Source organism: Cavia porcellus, unplaced genomic scaffold (assembly GCF_034190915.1).
Source record: "Cavia porcellus strain 051 isolate PalLab524CR breed Dunkin Hartley unplaced genomic scaffold, mCavPor4.1 scaffold_28, whole genome shotgun sequence".
Lineage (NCBI taxonomy): Eukaryota > Metazoa > Chordata > Mammalia > Rodentia > Caviidae > Cavia > Cavia porcellus.
In genome coordinates, this window is record NW_026947511.1 from 43562263 (window position 1) to 43578194 (window position 15932).

The 15932-nt window shown below is 54.9% G+C and overlaps 1 long non-coding RNA gene across 4 annotated transcripts; it reads right to left on the minus strand.

Annotated features, from left to right (window-relative positions):
• Positions 1-10792: 10792 nt before the first annotated feature.
• On the minus strand, positions 10793-15702 carry LOC134473710 (uncharacterized). Of its 4 annotated transcripts, none has more exons than XR_010044103.1 (3): positions 14906-15252; positions 13935-14105; positions 10793-13822 (listed from the first exon to the last, which is right to left on the minus strand). It is a non-coding gene; the product is annotated as an uncharacterized LOC134473710 (long non-coding RNA). The 4 variants fall into 4 exon arrangements; XR_010044104.1 differs by having other exon boundaries at positions 10793-11772; positions 12798-14105; positions 14906-15240; XR_010044102.1 differs by lacking the exon at positions 14906-15252 and adding an exon at positions 15420-15702 and having other exon boundaries at positions 10793-14105.
• Positions 15703-15932: the final 230 nt, after the last annotated feature.

A 15932-nucleotide genomic window follows, 5' to 3' on the forward strand; every position in this document is an offset into this window, starting at 1 on the left:
TGGATCTGACCTTTTTCAGTGTTCAACAGTTATCGTGAAGACTAAAATAAATCGCCCTTGATACGAGGCTTGGCTCAGAATAGTTACCCAGTGGCTGTGGGGAAATGGAGGCAGAGGTGGCCAGAAGATAACTGTAGTCCCTGGCATGGAAGGGGGCTGAGAAGCAGCTGCCCTGACAGGCTGGCCTCAGACTTGCAGTGATCCTCCTGCCTCAGCTTCCCAAGTGCTGGGATTACCTGTTGTTTGGGCATCCAGGTGGGGGCTGCATTTCTAGTCCTCAACCGTGGCAGGTGCACAGGATTTTGGGTGCTGCTTCCAGAAAAGATCAAGAATGGGTGCTTTTTCCCTGCCTGATGGGTGCTCTAGAGCACTCTGACCTCCTGAGAGGCTGCTGGACACAAAGCCCAGTCCTGGGGCAGAAGCCCAGCTGCAGTCTGGGAGAGGTCATCTCCTGAGGGACAGTTTTTCTTTGCCCCCGTCTTGGCAGCAGCAAAGTCCCTGGAGAGAGGCAGTGGCAAATGGTATAAAAATCTCTCCACAGCAGATTCACTTTCCTGGGCTTTGACAACTCTGCCCTGAGCCAATCTGCTGAACCCGGACCATCATTCATTGCCCTGAAGTTTTTCTTAGATGAATGGCCCAGACCCAGGCCCTGGTCTCACCCCCTCTGCTGAGGCCTGAGCTCCATCCCTGGGAGGTATGGGGAGTGAGGCTGGGGCAATCCCTCTGCCTCCAATCAGAGAGCTGAGCTCAGGCGAGTGAGTGACAGGGGGTCCGAGCCACACGCTCAAGAGGGAGACAGAGTTCCTGGGAGTCCAAGCGGGGAGCAGCCTGTCCTCAAGGTGGGGCCAGCACAAGCTGGGGCTGCAGGATGTCGGGGAGCAAGCAGGTGGAGGAGAGAGCCTCAGGGTGGGTGCTCCCGGCAGTGAAACAGCATATGCAAAGGCCCAGGGGAACCCTGAGTCTGAGGCCCAGGAATGGCAGGGGAGAAGATGGAGCATGTGTCAGTCACCCTTCCTTTGCTGTAACGGATACTCAGAGTAAGCAAACTTATAAAGTGGAAAGGTTCATTGACTCCTGTGTTGTGGGCCGGTGGTGGCCCAGAATAGCACGGTAGAAATACATGACAGAGGGGGCCTGGAGCCTCCCGGTAGCCTGGAAGCAAAGAGCAAGAAAGGGAGACACCGCCCGCGGAAGCAGGGACTACATCCTCCCGCTCGGTCCCCACCCCACCCCACCCCACCCCAACCTGTCATCTTGCCCCGGCCAGAGCTGGAGCAGAGAGCAGAGAGGGGGCCGGGCCGGCAGCTGGGGAGGCGTCACCCCTCAGACTCTGGCAGCCGAGGCCGTCGCCACGGAGCGGGCACCAGAGGTCTCCAAGGAAACCTGGCAGCGCCGAGCTCACGGCCAAGCCTCCAATCCTGCCACCTGCTCGAAAAGAGCCACGCCTGCCTGTGTCCAGCACAGCTCGGCCCCTTCCCGGACGGCTCCATTTCAGTGAACGACAGCTTGGCTTAACCATCTGAGCACTCGCGCACGCGTGCACCCACTTCCACCCTCGAGAGGGGCAGCCCGATCGGCCTCTTGGCTCCCTCCTGCTCTCGTCCCTCTTGCCCGGTCTGTGTCTCTAGTCCCACGGTTCTGTCCTCCCTGTCTGGTCGCTCCCTGGCTCTGCCAGCCTCTGTCACGGCTGCGTCTCTTTTCTGACTCAGTGGGTTTGTGTCTGTCACCCCATAGCCGAGACCTCTGTGAGGGCTACTGTCCCTGTCCCAGGCAGGGCCACTGGGCCTCCCCCTCCTGCCTCTCCTCTCCAGGTACCTGGCTGTCACCGGTGACCCCTCAAAGCCATTGATCAGTCACAGCGGCGGGGAGGCAGCTGCCATAGCACTGAATAAACACTCAGCTTCGCTTTTGTCTCTTTCTGGCAGCAGAGAAGCAGCAGGGGCTGCGGAGGCTCGGGAGGCTCAGGAGAATGGGCGTGGAGGGAAGCGGGGCCCACCCGAGGGACACAGGGACAGCTGGGGACAAAGAGACGCCCCAGTTTCCTGACCTCTCACTCTTAGCAGGGCACTCCTGATGCTGAGTGCTGGGGACAAGGAGTTAATAGGAATCCAAGAAGACCAGGCAGGGCATTGAGAGCGTGTGTGACAGGCACCGGTCTGTACTTCCTGACCGCTCCTGGCTGTGACCAGCTCTGGCCAATGAGCAGTCCCGGGAGAAGACCTTAACTACCCGTGGGCCGCCCTCCAGAGGCCTTTCTTTCCCTCTGGCACAGGGACCAGCAAGGTTGGAGCTAGCCCGCACATAGGAGTTTCTCCAGCAGCCCGGACATAGGAGGGAGAGGTGGCCTGAGCCGAACACCTCGCCTGGCTGCTTCTACCTAAGCAGCGTGGGCACAGGGTTTTACCCCTTGCCCGTGTGTCCCCTGGGCCAGCGACTGTGTCAACATCGGACCCCTCCTTGAAGACAGCCCGAAAAGGATCTGGTGTCACTAATTGTTTTCCTCCTAGCTCAGAAACAAACTGAAGCCTTTCAGATTTCTGACAAGTCTTTTCTTTTTCAGCCATCACTACAACATGCAGAGGGGAGTGAAGCGTCACAAGGGGCCTGGGCCCCCAGCAGGACCACCTGCGGGAAGCTGGGGTGCACCCGGCCTTCTGTTGGGCCGTCATGGCCTTGGGGCTGTTCTGACCAGCCTCAGGCATGTAGAGCCTGTTATCAAGCTTACAAAACGGGATGAACCACACCACCTGCCCGGGAGTCCCTGGACTGAGTTACTCTGTGGAAAGCTGTGCTTGCTGGCGCACACCTGCCTTCTTCCTGGACGTCGCTGGGCTTGCTGACCTGAAGAAAGCAGCCCTGCTAAGCCTCTCTGCCCTGCCCTGGCCCTGGGACTGACCTTGGTGGCCTGACCTCAGTCATCAGGCTTGGGGCTCGACTTCCCCAATGGCCAGTGCCACAAGAGATGGGAGGGAGGAAGGAGGGGTGCAGAGGGGGGCGTTTCCCCTGGAGTTGCGGGGGGGGGGGGGGCGCCAGGCAGTGTCCTCCACAGAAAGCTGCTGGTCTCATCCAGTGGCTCTGCATCCTCTCTGTCCCTGTCCCTGGGAGCCCAGCTCCCCTCTGAGCTCAAGTGCCCTGTGCTCACCTTTGCAGGCTGCTGGCACCTTCATTGAACTCCCGAGGGACTCAGAAGGCACCCCAGTTTCCAGCCATGTGGGACCGTTAATAAGATGCCCAGAGCCAAACCCTTCTGTGCTGCACCCCGCTGCATCTGATCTGCCTCCCCACATCCTCCTTCCTTGAAGAGCCCCTCTGTCTTGGCCCCCAACACAGCCCTACCGGCCGCCTGCACTCTCTGTCCCTTCCTACCGAGGCGCTGCCCTTCTCCCTCCCCGGACCCCCACAGATCCTGACCCCCCAGGCTAAGGTGCCCACTGCAGCCCACCCTCCCCACTATAAACCTGCACCGTCCCTCCCCTTAAGACCTTCCGTGACTCCCCAGTGCGAGCACCTCAGGTGACATCTGAGCCCCGCTGCTTTCTCCCACCGCCTCTGGCCCCTGCAGAGCCTGTGCCCCCAACACAGAGCTGTCACTCTGGACCCCTGTGTCTTTGCTGCACTGTCCATCTCCCTGGAGTTCTCTCTCTGGTGTCACCTCCTCCGGCAGATGCAAAGGGGCAGGTTCTGCTTCTCCTTCTCTCAAGGGAATAAACGGAGGGAAGGGCTGAAGCAGAAACCGGAACGGGGCTATGGCTTGGGTGGGGGCGGGGCTGCCGGCATCCGAGAAAGGCCAGCCCACACTCTGACCTTCTCTGCATGTCCACCTGTCTGGCCTTTTCCTTCCTTGCTTTTTCTACTTTTCGGACTGAAAATTCCACGGTGGCTGCAGCCTTGCAGCCCCGCAGGCTGTGCTGTGCTGCCTCAGCCCCTTAACCTCTCTGGGCATCCCTGGCCTGCCTCCCTACTGTGGAGGGCGGTGCGGGCTGGACTGGGCCGCACCCAGCGGGGCAGGGGCAGCTCCGCCCTCCAGCGCCCCGCCCTCGGCGCCTGCCCAGCTCCCCCTCCCCCAGTACTTGGCCCTCTGCAAACGATCGCTGTCCGCAGGGTCTCTCCACCCGCTTCTGCGGGCCATGGAAAGCAGCTGGGGTTCAGGAGGGCCCCGAGAGGCAGAGGGAGGAGAAGCCAGGGTGGCGACAGGGAAAAGATTTAAAACAGGACCGACAGGAAGGGGCAGCTCTGGGAGCCAGGCGGGCTTCAAAGCTTTGCTCCGAGCGAGGCCGGGCCAAGCAAAGCAGCCCAGTAAGCAGCCTCTCTCCTGCCCTTCCTTGGGGAGCAGTTTCCAACCAGGGACATTATTTATGATCCCAAGGAGAGGGAAGGAGAGGGCGACGCCACGTGCCCCCGCCCGGCAGCCATGGAAACAAACTCGCGTCTCCCGGGCTGGGGCGCCCGGCCGGCCACGGACGCCCCCGTGCGGCCACCCGCGGCACAGCACCCGGGCTGCCCGGCATCCTGGGCCATACCCATCACCGCTCCAAGTGCCAGGCTGCTTCTTGCCACCTACCCTGGGCAGTCCAGCCGCTCAGGGCCCTGGGCAGGCCCTGAGTGTCTATGGCTTGGCTTCCTCTATCCTCTCTGTAGGACCCTGTCCTGTCGCTTATCTCTCTGCTGATCTAGCATCACCGCACCTGTCAGCACACTGAACCCGTCCGTTGTTTCTGAGGCTGTCTCCTGCCATCCATCTATACGTATCTACACATCTATTACCGGCGGGGCGGCCACTATACATCACACGGGCCCCACTATCCATCATTTATCTGCATATGCATCATTCATGCCCCGGCCATCCGTTATACATCCCCCCTGCCACAGCCCCTTTTGATGTCCCGCACTTTGCCATGGGGGTTAACGCTGTCAGGCCCGCTTTCTCCCCGGCCCCAGAGAACAAAGAGAGGACGGGACAGTGAGAACAGAGAGGCTGCTGGGTGGGGGAAGAGCTGGGGCTGGGGTTCAGAGGGAGAGGAAAGACCCCGAGTCCAGGCTGCGTGCAGCCATAGTCTCACTCACGCCCTCCTGACTCATCTCTCCAAAAGGCACGAGGACCAGGGTTTGGTTTGCAGCGCAGAGCCCTCAGGTGGGACCTGTTGAAGAGAAGCCCCCACATCTGGGAGGAGATGGGCGAGGCTTGGTGAATTGCAGGGCCAGGTGGAGATGAAAATGGAGACATGCACGCACGCACGCACGTAGGCACGCACGCACGCACACATATATATGCACACTTCTGGGATCACAGGAATTTGGAGTCCGAGACGCTGTCCTTCGGCTGAGGGATTCTTAACCAAGCAGCACAAGTCCGCGCTCAGGCTGGTTTTACAAGCATTGCAGGAGAGAAGCAGCAGGGCCTGAACCCTGGGATAACGGTCTTGTCATGACCACTTCCGTACCCCTAGTTCTTAGTGTAGGGGCCAGCTGGGAGAGGGGACCATCGCTGGGCATGGTGATGCACACTATAATCTCAGCACCCTGGGAGGCTGAGGCAGGAGGATTGCAAGCAAACCTAGCTGGGACAACTTAGCAACTTAATGAGACCCTGCCTCAAAATAAAAATAGAAAGGGCTGGGAGTGGAGCTCAGTGAAAGGCATGGATTTGATCCCCAGTAACACACACACACAGACAGGCACACACACGAAAGCAAAAAAAAAAAAAAAAGTAAAAAGCATCACTCACAGCCCTGCTCTATTCAGAAGCGATCGGCAGGGGTCCCCTGTCTCTCTGGATAGGTGGTTCTGTGGGCCTGTGAGTGACCCCTGCAATCTCCCACAGGAAGTACCACGCAAAAGGAGGGGCCGGGACAGGTACCTTTGCTAAGAGGCTGGGTCTGCAGGAGACGCCAGGACCGCCCCTTAGCCCCCCAACTCCAGATTAAGGATAAATTCCTGTTCTTGTCAATGAACAGGAATCTGAGCAACCCAGCTTCCCGGATTGGGTTTCTGGGGTGTTTGGCTCTGAGTTTGCCAGCAGTGGCAGACCTGAGGGGAGAGGCAGGGATGTTCCCCAAAGACTTGGCCCCCTCGCAGCTCCAAGGGTGAAACAGCACTTAGCCGCAACACACAATAAAGGCAAATGTAAGAGAAAGAATATCCTAAGGATTTAATAAACTGCAAACCACATTATCACGATTCTTTTCCTAGCCAGTCGAGTTTTCAGTGATTAAGAAAATACAATTTCCTGTAATTAAATCTTAACAAGAAATGTTATTAAAAACACTCTGTCCCAGCTCCTGTAATAATTGCATGCTCTCCTAGAACAGTAAACAGAATTAGACTTTGCAGCGCACATGCTAATCCGTGTGTCATTTTGATCAAATTTGTACTAATAACCTGTCTTCTAATGCGGAGACGGGGAGGCAGGTAAGAGCCGGGCGGCCCGGAGGACAACTCGAAACCCTGCTCGGGGAGTGCTGACTTTGGCCCCATGGGAAGTGTTGAATTTATTGAGCACATATTGTGTGCTCGGTTCTGGCCCAGCGTGTTCCATGTGTGACTTCACTTACTTCCCACACATCCTGAAATCGCAGTTCTGTCCACTTTGCAAACGAGGTTTGGGGACTTAGTGAGAATCCTCAGAGCCTCAGTGCAGATTTGCTCCTAATTTATCACCTGGCAAGTGTGGCTGCAGGCTTTCCTGGACCTTGGACCTGCCCTCTCCTGTCAGGTGACAAATTCCCCCATCAGGACTTGGACTCATTCTTCCAGGGCTGACGGACAGTGAGATGTACTGGGCATGGTGGCCACGGGGATGGGGACATCTGTGCTCTGAGAAGATGCTTTCCTGTTTAAAAGTTTGTGTGAATCTGGGCAGCCATGTCCATGTGGGAGTGTAAGTGCATGAATGGGGTGCAGGGACCAGTCTGTGGATGTGTGTGTGTGTGTGTGAGCAGGCATATGTGCGTGCAGCGTCTCTGAGTGCCCCCAGTGCTGGGCACAGTGCCAGCCCTGAGCAGCACCTTCCCTGTGGCAGACAAGGGAAATGGTGTCGGCTGTCTCACTCCTGCACACACCGTGCCACCCGCGCCTGGCACCTGCCTCACACTCTGTCCACTAATTAGCTCTGCTAATTAAGTCCCTGCTGGCTGCAGGGGAGGACTTTTTCTATTCCCGATCCTCTGGGGACCAGGCCTCCCCAGAGACCCCCCTTCCCATGGCACATCTCCTGCTCCTGCTGGAAGAGCCTGAGCCCAGGAAGGGGGAGGGCCCTGCGTGCAGAACCCCTGACATACAAATGCTGTCTGTGTACAAGGCTGGGCCTCTGGGGGAGGAAGTGGGGTAGGAAATGGGTAAGACATCCCCACTTGGTGCTTCTTCCCCGATCACTCTGGCTCCCAGCCTCAGCCTCCTCTTCCATTCCTTTTTTTCTTTCTTTTCTGAGGCAGGGTCTCACTTTGTAGTCCAGGCTGGCCATGAACTTGTATCGATTCTCCTGCCTCAGCCTCCCAAATTGGGTTTACAGGAGCACCAGAATGCCCAGCTTCACCTTCCATTCCTGTCCCTCCTGCCTCCCAGCGTCACCCCTGCTTCTCTGCACAGCTCCTCTCTGGCTGTGGCCTGGGCCCTGTGCGCCCACCTGAACCCACTGCGCCTCCCCCTGGCTAGCAATTCCTCCTGGGAGCCCTTTCTGCCTGGCTCTCTGTTCTGCCCTCTGCTGGGGGCAACCACTGGGCCTTGGCATTTACTGCTTGTTCTGTTTTCCTTTTTTTGGCATTAGGGATTGAACCTGGGGTCTTCCCTATCCCTTTTAAATAAAATTTTTAAATTTTGAAATGTGGTCTAAGTCAAGGTTGTGCTTGAGCTTTGATCTTCCTGCCTCGGCTTCCCAGAATGTGATGACTATAGGCATGTGCCAGCATGGCAGGCTGTTTCTTTCTTTTCTTTTCCTTTTATTTTTTTACAGGCACATCCCACCTCACTGATTCAAATTTCAACCCTTTGAAACCAGAGGCCAGGACTTCCGCTCTTATCTCTACTGAGCCCAGCACTCAGACACAGTGACAATCCTAGGAAGGTCCAGGGTGCCCGAGGAGTGGGGAAGACGAAGGAGTTGTTCCAGGGACCTCCAGAGAGGGCAGAGAAGCCCAGGCCCACCCTTGGATCTGAGTGGCCAGGCCTTGTCTTCCTTCTCCCACAGATCCTGCATGCGTGGGAATTCCTCACTGAGGACTCAGCGAGGGACAGAGAGAGGCGGAGGTCTGAGCGCTGTTGGCTGTGAGGAGCCCGAGCAGGACAAGGCTTGAAAGGTGCCAGGTGCGTGCAAGGTGGCTGAGGGCAGACCTCTAGCACAGGGGCAGCTGTGAGCCGTCAGCAGCTGGGCTGTGCACGGATACACCGCAGGATGCCCGCCAAACTAGTCGAGGTTTTTGAGTTACCCCAGGGATGTGAGGGACCTGCAATTTCCATCTATGAGGACCACAAAGATGCCAGTCAGAGAGGGTTTTTAACTCAGTTTTGCACTGAGTCGCCGTCTTTCAAATACGATGACACCCTGGGCTTGAGTCCATTTGGGCGCTAGGAGAAACCGGGTAGCACTTAAACAAAGGAAATTTCCTTCCCATGGTTCTGCAGGCTGGGAGGGGCAAGATCAGGCTACCAGCTCATCTGGCATCTGAAGTCCCTCTGCCTGCTAAGGATGGCACCTTCCTGCTATGTCCCCACATGGCTGGCTAACTCTCCAGTCTCTCGTGTAAGGACATAAATCCCATTCCTGAAGGCTCTGCCCTCCTGGCCTAATCATCCCCAAAAGGCTCCATCTTTTAACATGGCCGCCCTGGAGACTAGGTTTTAGTATGTGAACCTGAGGGACTTAAACATTAGAACCCCAGCAACCTGGTTTCATGGTGGATTTGTTCCCATCTGGGCACTTGCCATCCCATCCCACTGCCTGGCTTCGTCTGCCCTCCTGGATCGCTGCCCTGGCCAGTCTAGGGGACATCCCACCCCCATCCAACCCTTGCACCCCGGGTACCCACCTTGCTACTTCCTGCTTTAACCACTGGAGGAAGGGCAGCCCTGACCCCAAGACAGCCAACTCATGGGCTGGTCAGGGCCCTCCTGGGGGAAATGAGGAACTCTGTTTCCCACGTAGTGCCATCCCCCTTCCTAGGGTGGACGGAGACGAGGCCGTGAGCCCAGGGAAGTAGAGCCAACTTCAGTCCCAGGAAAGGAAACGGGATTGGTCTCAGCCAATCAGGAGAATCCTGTCTACCTTTACTAGTGGTTGGTTCAGGGGCGAGCACGTGACACCATTCTGGCCAATGAGGTGCAGGGGGAGGTTACTGGGGGACAGGGAGACTTCAGTGGATGATTGATTCCCTCCACGAGCATGGGAGGTATGGAAGGAAGCCCGCTCCTTCTTCCTGTCTTCAATGTGGTGACCAAGGATGAAATGCCTGGAGCTGTGAAGGTTACTCTGTGATCCAGGCCAACAAGCCTCAACAGGATGCAGACCTAAACATCCTGTGAACACTGAGGTTAAAGGACGTCCTGGGTGACATCACCGAGCCGGTGAATGATGCTGGGACCTTAAGCAAAAGCATCTCAAAGGTGACATCGTGATGTGTCTGTTGCTAAACCTCTGCTGTGTGTGGTTTGTGCCAGATGCGCTTCTGCAGGTCTCCCCCTGACCTCCTGTCCTCTTCTCTGTCTTGGGTGGCTTGGCCAACAGGGGGCCCTGATAAGAAGAAGAGGGAGATGGTGGCTTTGCGGTATTTATGACCCTGGATCTCTACCTGCAGCATTGCCTTGGACTGGCAGAAGTCACTGTCCTTGAGGTAGCTGGCGCTACATGACTGTTTTTCCTCTTGTCCCTTTGAGCTCGGGGTCCCAGTCCTGATACTCTGCACTGGTCCTATTGCTCCTCCTAAACCTCCAAACTGCTGTAACAAATTCCTGCATAAGTAAGCCTTCCCTGAGTATCTCCAGCAAGTGAATATGCCCCCCGAAATTCATGGCTTGGAAATGTGGCACCCACACCCATCTGCAGGTGAAGTTTAGAGATGGGTCCTCTGGAGAGAAGGGGAATTAGATGAGGTCCTAAGGGTGGGGCCTCCTGATAGCACAGTGACTTTTTTTTTTTTTTTTGTCTTTTTCCTTTTTATCGGTACCAGGGATCGAACTCACGACTGCCTGCTTACAAGGCAGGTGCTTATGCCGCTGAGCTAAATCCCCAGCCCCAAGCACAGTGACTTTCTAAGGAGAGGAGGATGCAGAACTGGCACGCTTGCTAGGTCATGAGATGTCCTCTGTCACATTATGGTACAATACAGTAAGAAGACCCGCACCAGGTCCTGGCCCTGTGATGCTGGACTCGTCCTCAAGAACCATGAGCTGAATCAACCTTTATTCCTTGTAAATGATCCAGATGGTGGTGTTTAGTGATAGCAACAGGAAACAAACGGAGAAAGAATGCTACTTACTTCCTGTGGAGATAGTGAACAACACCCTTGTCGCCATCACAAGAGACCCTAACATACATGGCTGGTGCTAACTTGGGGGTCGTCTCAAACCCCAGCCTGGAGGTCTGTCACAGCCGGTGCTCCAGGATGTTGTACTCCCACCTCTGGGTTGTACTCAGGGGAGACAGACTTGGACACAAGTCTCATGCTTGCAGAGTTCTAGCTGTGAGACTCCAAACCCTCCCCGGATTCCATACCCATTATTATTAAAACAGGCACATTGCAGAGCTGCACTGTGATCTCAGCATATTGCTTATAAAATGCCTATCTGGAAATAAAAGGAATTTTTCAATGTGCAGATATATATTTTACTGTATCAATGGAAAAATCTTTAGTACATACTGTGAAGTTCAAATTTAAAATGTCTAGCATTCAGGAAAAAAAAAAATTTGAGGCATGCCAAGAACCAGGACCTGACGACCCGTGTCATGAGACAAAAATAGACAATAGAAACAGACCCACAAGTGACTCAGACACTGAGGACTTTAAAAGAGCCATGATTAATATCTTCCAGAAACCACAAAAAGGAAAAAAATTAAAAATAGAATATTTCATCAGAGAATTAAGATCCATAAAAAGAATAAAATAGAAATTGGAGGACTGAGAAAATTAAGTAAGTAAAATTAAAAACCCAGTTGATGAGTTAAAACTGAGCATGATACTACATGCCTGTAATCTCAGCACTCTGGGAGGCTGAGGCAGGAGGATGGCAAATTAGAGCCCAGCCTGGGCAGTTCAGCAATTTAGTGAGACGCTATCTCAAAATAAGAAAAATTTTTTTCTTTTGTTTTGGTCTTTTGAGACAGGCTCTCACTATGCACTTCAGGCTGGCGTTGAACATGTTGTGATCCTCCTGCCTCAGCTTCCCAAGTGCTGGGATTTTAGATATGTACCACCAAACCCAGGAAGGGAAATTTTGCTAAAAGGGGTAGGGATGTAGCTCAGTGCAAAGGGGCCGGTTTTAATTCCCACTACTGAAAAACACACAAAAAAACAAAAAGTTCAATATATGGGTTAAACAGAGGATTCAACACAATAGAAGTCAGCCTGAAGCCGAGGTTAGCATTTCACTTGTATTTTTGTTTTTTTAAATCGGCACCAAGGATCAAACTCACGACTGCACACTTGCAAGGCAGGCACTCATGCCGCTGAGCTAAATCCCCAGTCCTGAGGTTCCCATTTCAGGTTGCCATTTATTTTGAAGGAGGGATGCAGAAAGGCTCTTCTTTGCCTCTAGAAGCTTGGACGGTGTAAACACTGGTTCCTGCACACGAGAAGGATGTGCTGAGGGTGTGTGGGGCTAGGCCCCTAGCTGTAAGCCTTTCTGTACTGTTTTGCTTTAAGCCACAGGACTGTACCCCTGGTCCAAAACAAGCCATCAAAGCAGCACCTTTCACGTAGCTGTGTAATTTCTTTGAGGTCGTCTGTTTTGCTAACAGTCAGTTCTAGTTCCCTCCCTCACATTCCAGCTAGCCCTCCCTCTCTGTAAGTTGTATGTGTCCTCCTTGCTTATTCCCGAGCAGCAGGCAAGCACAGGTCACTCGGCCTCCTACGTGACAGTGACGGACGGTTCCCAGTTACATCTTACACACCTGCTCTGATGACTTTCCCTGGGATATGACCTGGGTCTCATCTGACGGGCCTCCAGGCGTGTATATTTCTGACCACTTTCTTCTGGGTTGGGTAATGTCCACTCTCTCTCTCTCTTTCTCTCTCTGCTCATTTTTTATTCGGAGGCCTTGCTCAGGCTGGGCTACAACATGTAATCCTTCTGCCTCAGCCTCCCAGAGGGTTGGGATTATAGGCATGCACCAGTGTATCAATTTTGCATGAAATAAGAAGGTAGTTAATGATATGAATGAGAAGAGTGACCCTGAGCTGCTCAGATGATGGTCAGGCAGTGACACAGGTGACTGCGCAGGACACTTCAGCTCTTAGGTGTTGGGGTCCCTGAGGGGCAATCGTGTCAGCCTCTCTTCTTCCCTGAGTTCCAAGGACCAGCCACAGCTAAGCACAGCAGCAGGACGGAGGTGGGTCCCAGTGGACCCTGCTCCCAGCACCCAGAGATAGGACACAGTGAAGGACAGGACGGGCAGGTATGTGGCAATGGCTTTGTTGCCTGTCTTAATTGAAATGTCGCCATGGCAGCAAAATGCAATGGAACAGCATCAGGGCTGTGTTCTGGCTCTGCCACGAACCACCAGGGCACCCCGAGAAAGCTGCTTCCCCCGTTCTGTACTTCTGCTGGAGGATTTACAAAACCCCAGGGGATGAGCAATGTGATTTTACCTCTAAAAGACAATCCACGGCACTGGCACTGCAAAGGAAATGCTGATAACTGTGACCCCGGCTTCCAGAGAGAGACAGAGACTGGACCCAGACCTGGGGCTGCGGGACCGCGCTGGCTGAACCCTGCAGCCTGGCCCTCTGGAGGTGCACGCTGTTGACTGTCGGTGTCCTCATGTCGCTCAGGACCTCAGTGAGGGGAAGGGCGAAGGTGGCTTCTCCCCTTCCTTTCTGGCCGTCTGTCTTCTGGGCCTCAGCTGTGCCACGGCAAGTGTGTGTGGGATCAGGAAAGGGGAGGGTGCCCAGCAAGGCTGGTGGAGGCGGAGAAGGGGCCCCCATGCAGACCAGATTTGCAGCCCAGGAACTCACAGCTCCGCCGGCCTCCATCAGGTAGGTACATGCAGGCTGTCGCCTAGCAGCCGCCTAGCCGGAACTGGTTCTCAAGGTTCTCCTGCCCGGTGGCATCACCACTTGGCTGTTGGCAAAGTGTGGGCACCCGTGCGCATGCGCGTGTGCCTCCTCTTAGGCAGCCTGATTCATCCGACCTCCTGCTGCTGCCTTTGGGCAAGGTCCCAGTGGCCTCAGGTCCTCCCTGAAGAAGTGACAGATTTGTCACTCATCACACTAAGATGTGTGATGCTCAGCTGCTGGGCAGGAGCTGTGGGCTCCCCCCCCCCACCAGTTAGACAGACAGGCAGGCACTTAGATAGACAGGCAGGCCACAAGGTGAGAGGCTGAAGGAACTGGTGTTCACTGTGCAGCTACTATGCGCTGGCCAGAGCACACGGGGCTCCTTGTGGTTTATCTCGTGGGGTCCTCACAGCAACTCTGCAGGAAGACGGATTCATTTCCTTGTTCCAGGAGGGCGGACAGGACCGTGTGCTGCAGGTTTACCCTGAGCTGCACATGGGGTCAGGGGCTCAACTCAGGTGCAGTGTCTCCGGAACTTGGAGTCTTTCTCCATCGCTCCACGGGTTCACAAGTCTGCCCCAGGTGAGCACAGAAGCTCTCTCCTAAATTGGGCCTTTCTAGAAGGATGCACGTGCGGAGACAGGGACAGGGGCAGTCACTCGATCTGATGAGAATAAGGAAACAGGCCAGGCCAGGCCAGGCCAGGCGGATTTCAAGCAAGGTCCTAACCTCAGCAGGATCCCTCGGAGGCCTGGAGTGGAAATCACACTCTGAGCTTGTCCTGCTTCAAGCCCGGGGCAGCTGGTTTCCAGGTGCTCATGCGGCTCAGCTCTCCTTACATCCAGGGGGCGCTTGAAGAGGTCTCGGCAGTGCCAGGGGTTAACAGCAAAGCACCTGCAGCTGAGACAAACACAAAGCCCATTACCGGAACAGAGCAGGTTACCGTGGGCCCTGCAGGGTCTGCCTGGACCAAGCACGGTCACGTATTCAATGAGTGTCCCCTTGCTGTCGCTGTGTGCCAGGAGTCATCCTGGGTCCTAGGGAAACATCAGAGAACAGGTCAGACAAACATCTCTGCTTTGTGGAGCTCACATTTTAGTGGAGGAAAGCTGATAGGGACAAAGAAATCAAGTGATATATCAGAGGGTAAGAGTGCTATAAAAAATAAAGGTGGGGAGTCAGAAAGGACAGGTTAGGTTGAAGTTATAATTTTAAGTAGGTTATAGAGAGTCATGTGGAGCAAAATCACCTATAGGAGGTAAGCAAGCTCTGCAGATAGATGGGGGAAGAGCTTTCCAGGCAAGAGGAGCAGCCAGTGCAAAGGCCCTGTGGTCAGAGAGCACAGACATCAGGAGTGACATGAACTCAGACAGATTGGCAGGACACAAGATCAGAGAGATCATTCATGGTGGGGCAGGAGCACAAAGCTTAAAGCCGACTGGGAGCCCTCAAACTTTAGAGGGACAAGCGCAGTTCTGGGCAGAGCAGGGACACGGCCTAACTTCTGTTTTGAGACTCTCTGTGGCTGCTGTGTTGAGGATATAGGTCATTGGAACATCAGGGGACACGTCCTCCTTCGAGGTGTTAAGGAAGATCAGTGGCAGCTGGGAAGGAGGTCTGTGGGGGCTCCCTGCCTGGACCTCAGACGCCACTGCTCTCCCCGGAGGCACTTCCGGGAAGCAGCCCCAGGCCCCACCTACCTTCCTGGGGGGAGGGTAAGAGTGCGAGGGTTCCTGATACTCGTTTGCACGCGTGAAGTAGGCTTGTGTTCATTTACTGTTTTCACTCAAGATACAGTGGCAGCAGGGTGCGTGCACACGCCTGCGCGCGTATACTGCCTTTCCTCCGTGTCTTAGTTTTCTCATTGCTGGAGCAAAATACCCGACAGCCACAACTTAGAGAAGAGGTCTGTTTTGGCTCACTGTTCAGCCCAAAGCTGACCCGGCTCCAGGCCAAGATGACATAATAAAGGGCCTGGGAGTGGAAAGGGCCCACAGCACTGCAAACCCGAAAGCAGACAACCGAGGGCCAGGCCACGCCCCCAATGGCTGCCTCTTTGGCCTCGACCCCACCTCCATCTCCTTAGAGCGAATCAGCTGTGACCCCCAGAATCCAATCCTCCAAAACCCTGGTGAGGAGCAAATGACGCTCCTGGGGAGCATCTAGATATAAACCCTAAAACTCCATCCCCCCCCAAGCTGCCGCAGAATTTACCATTGTACTTTTCATCAAGAGCTGGAGGGAGTCTTGGGGGGCTTTGCTCTCTCACCCGTTTTGTACCTGCGAAATCAGAGCAGCGCAGGCCAGGACCCTAAATTCTCCTAAATTCTCCGCAGCTCTGTTGTTCCGGAGCCCGTCCAGCAGGGTACAACAGCAGCTGCTGCGGAGAGGACAATCACACCCTTCACCTGGCAGGTGATCACACGTTCGGAAATAAATCTCAATGAAACAGCACAAACGGAGAAAAGCAATTCGCACTAATGTGATTATCCGGAATGTGGGAAGACGTTGGAGAAGGTCCAGACCTGTCTGTAAACCATGGAACTTGTGCCTGGAGGGACAGCGCCCCATGCTCCAGCAGTGGCCGCTGGCTGCCTGCCTGGATCCAGCTTCCTTCTATCTTTGCAAAAACCATCAGCAGGTACCAAAATAGACCAAAATTGACATGCAATTTCCCACCCTCCTTTGCAGCCAGCTGTGGCCTTGTGACCAAGGTCTATAAACAGA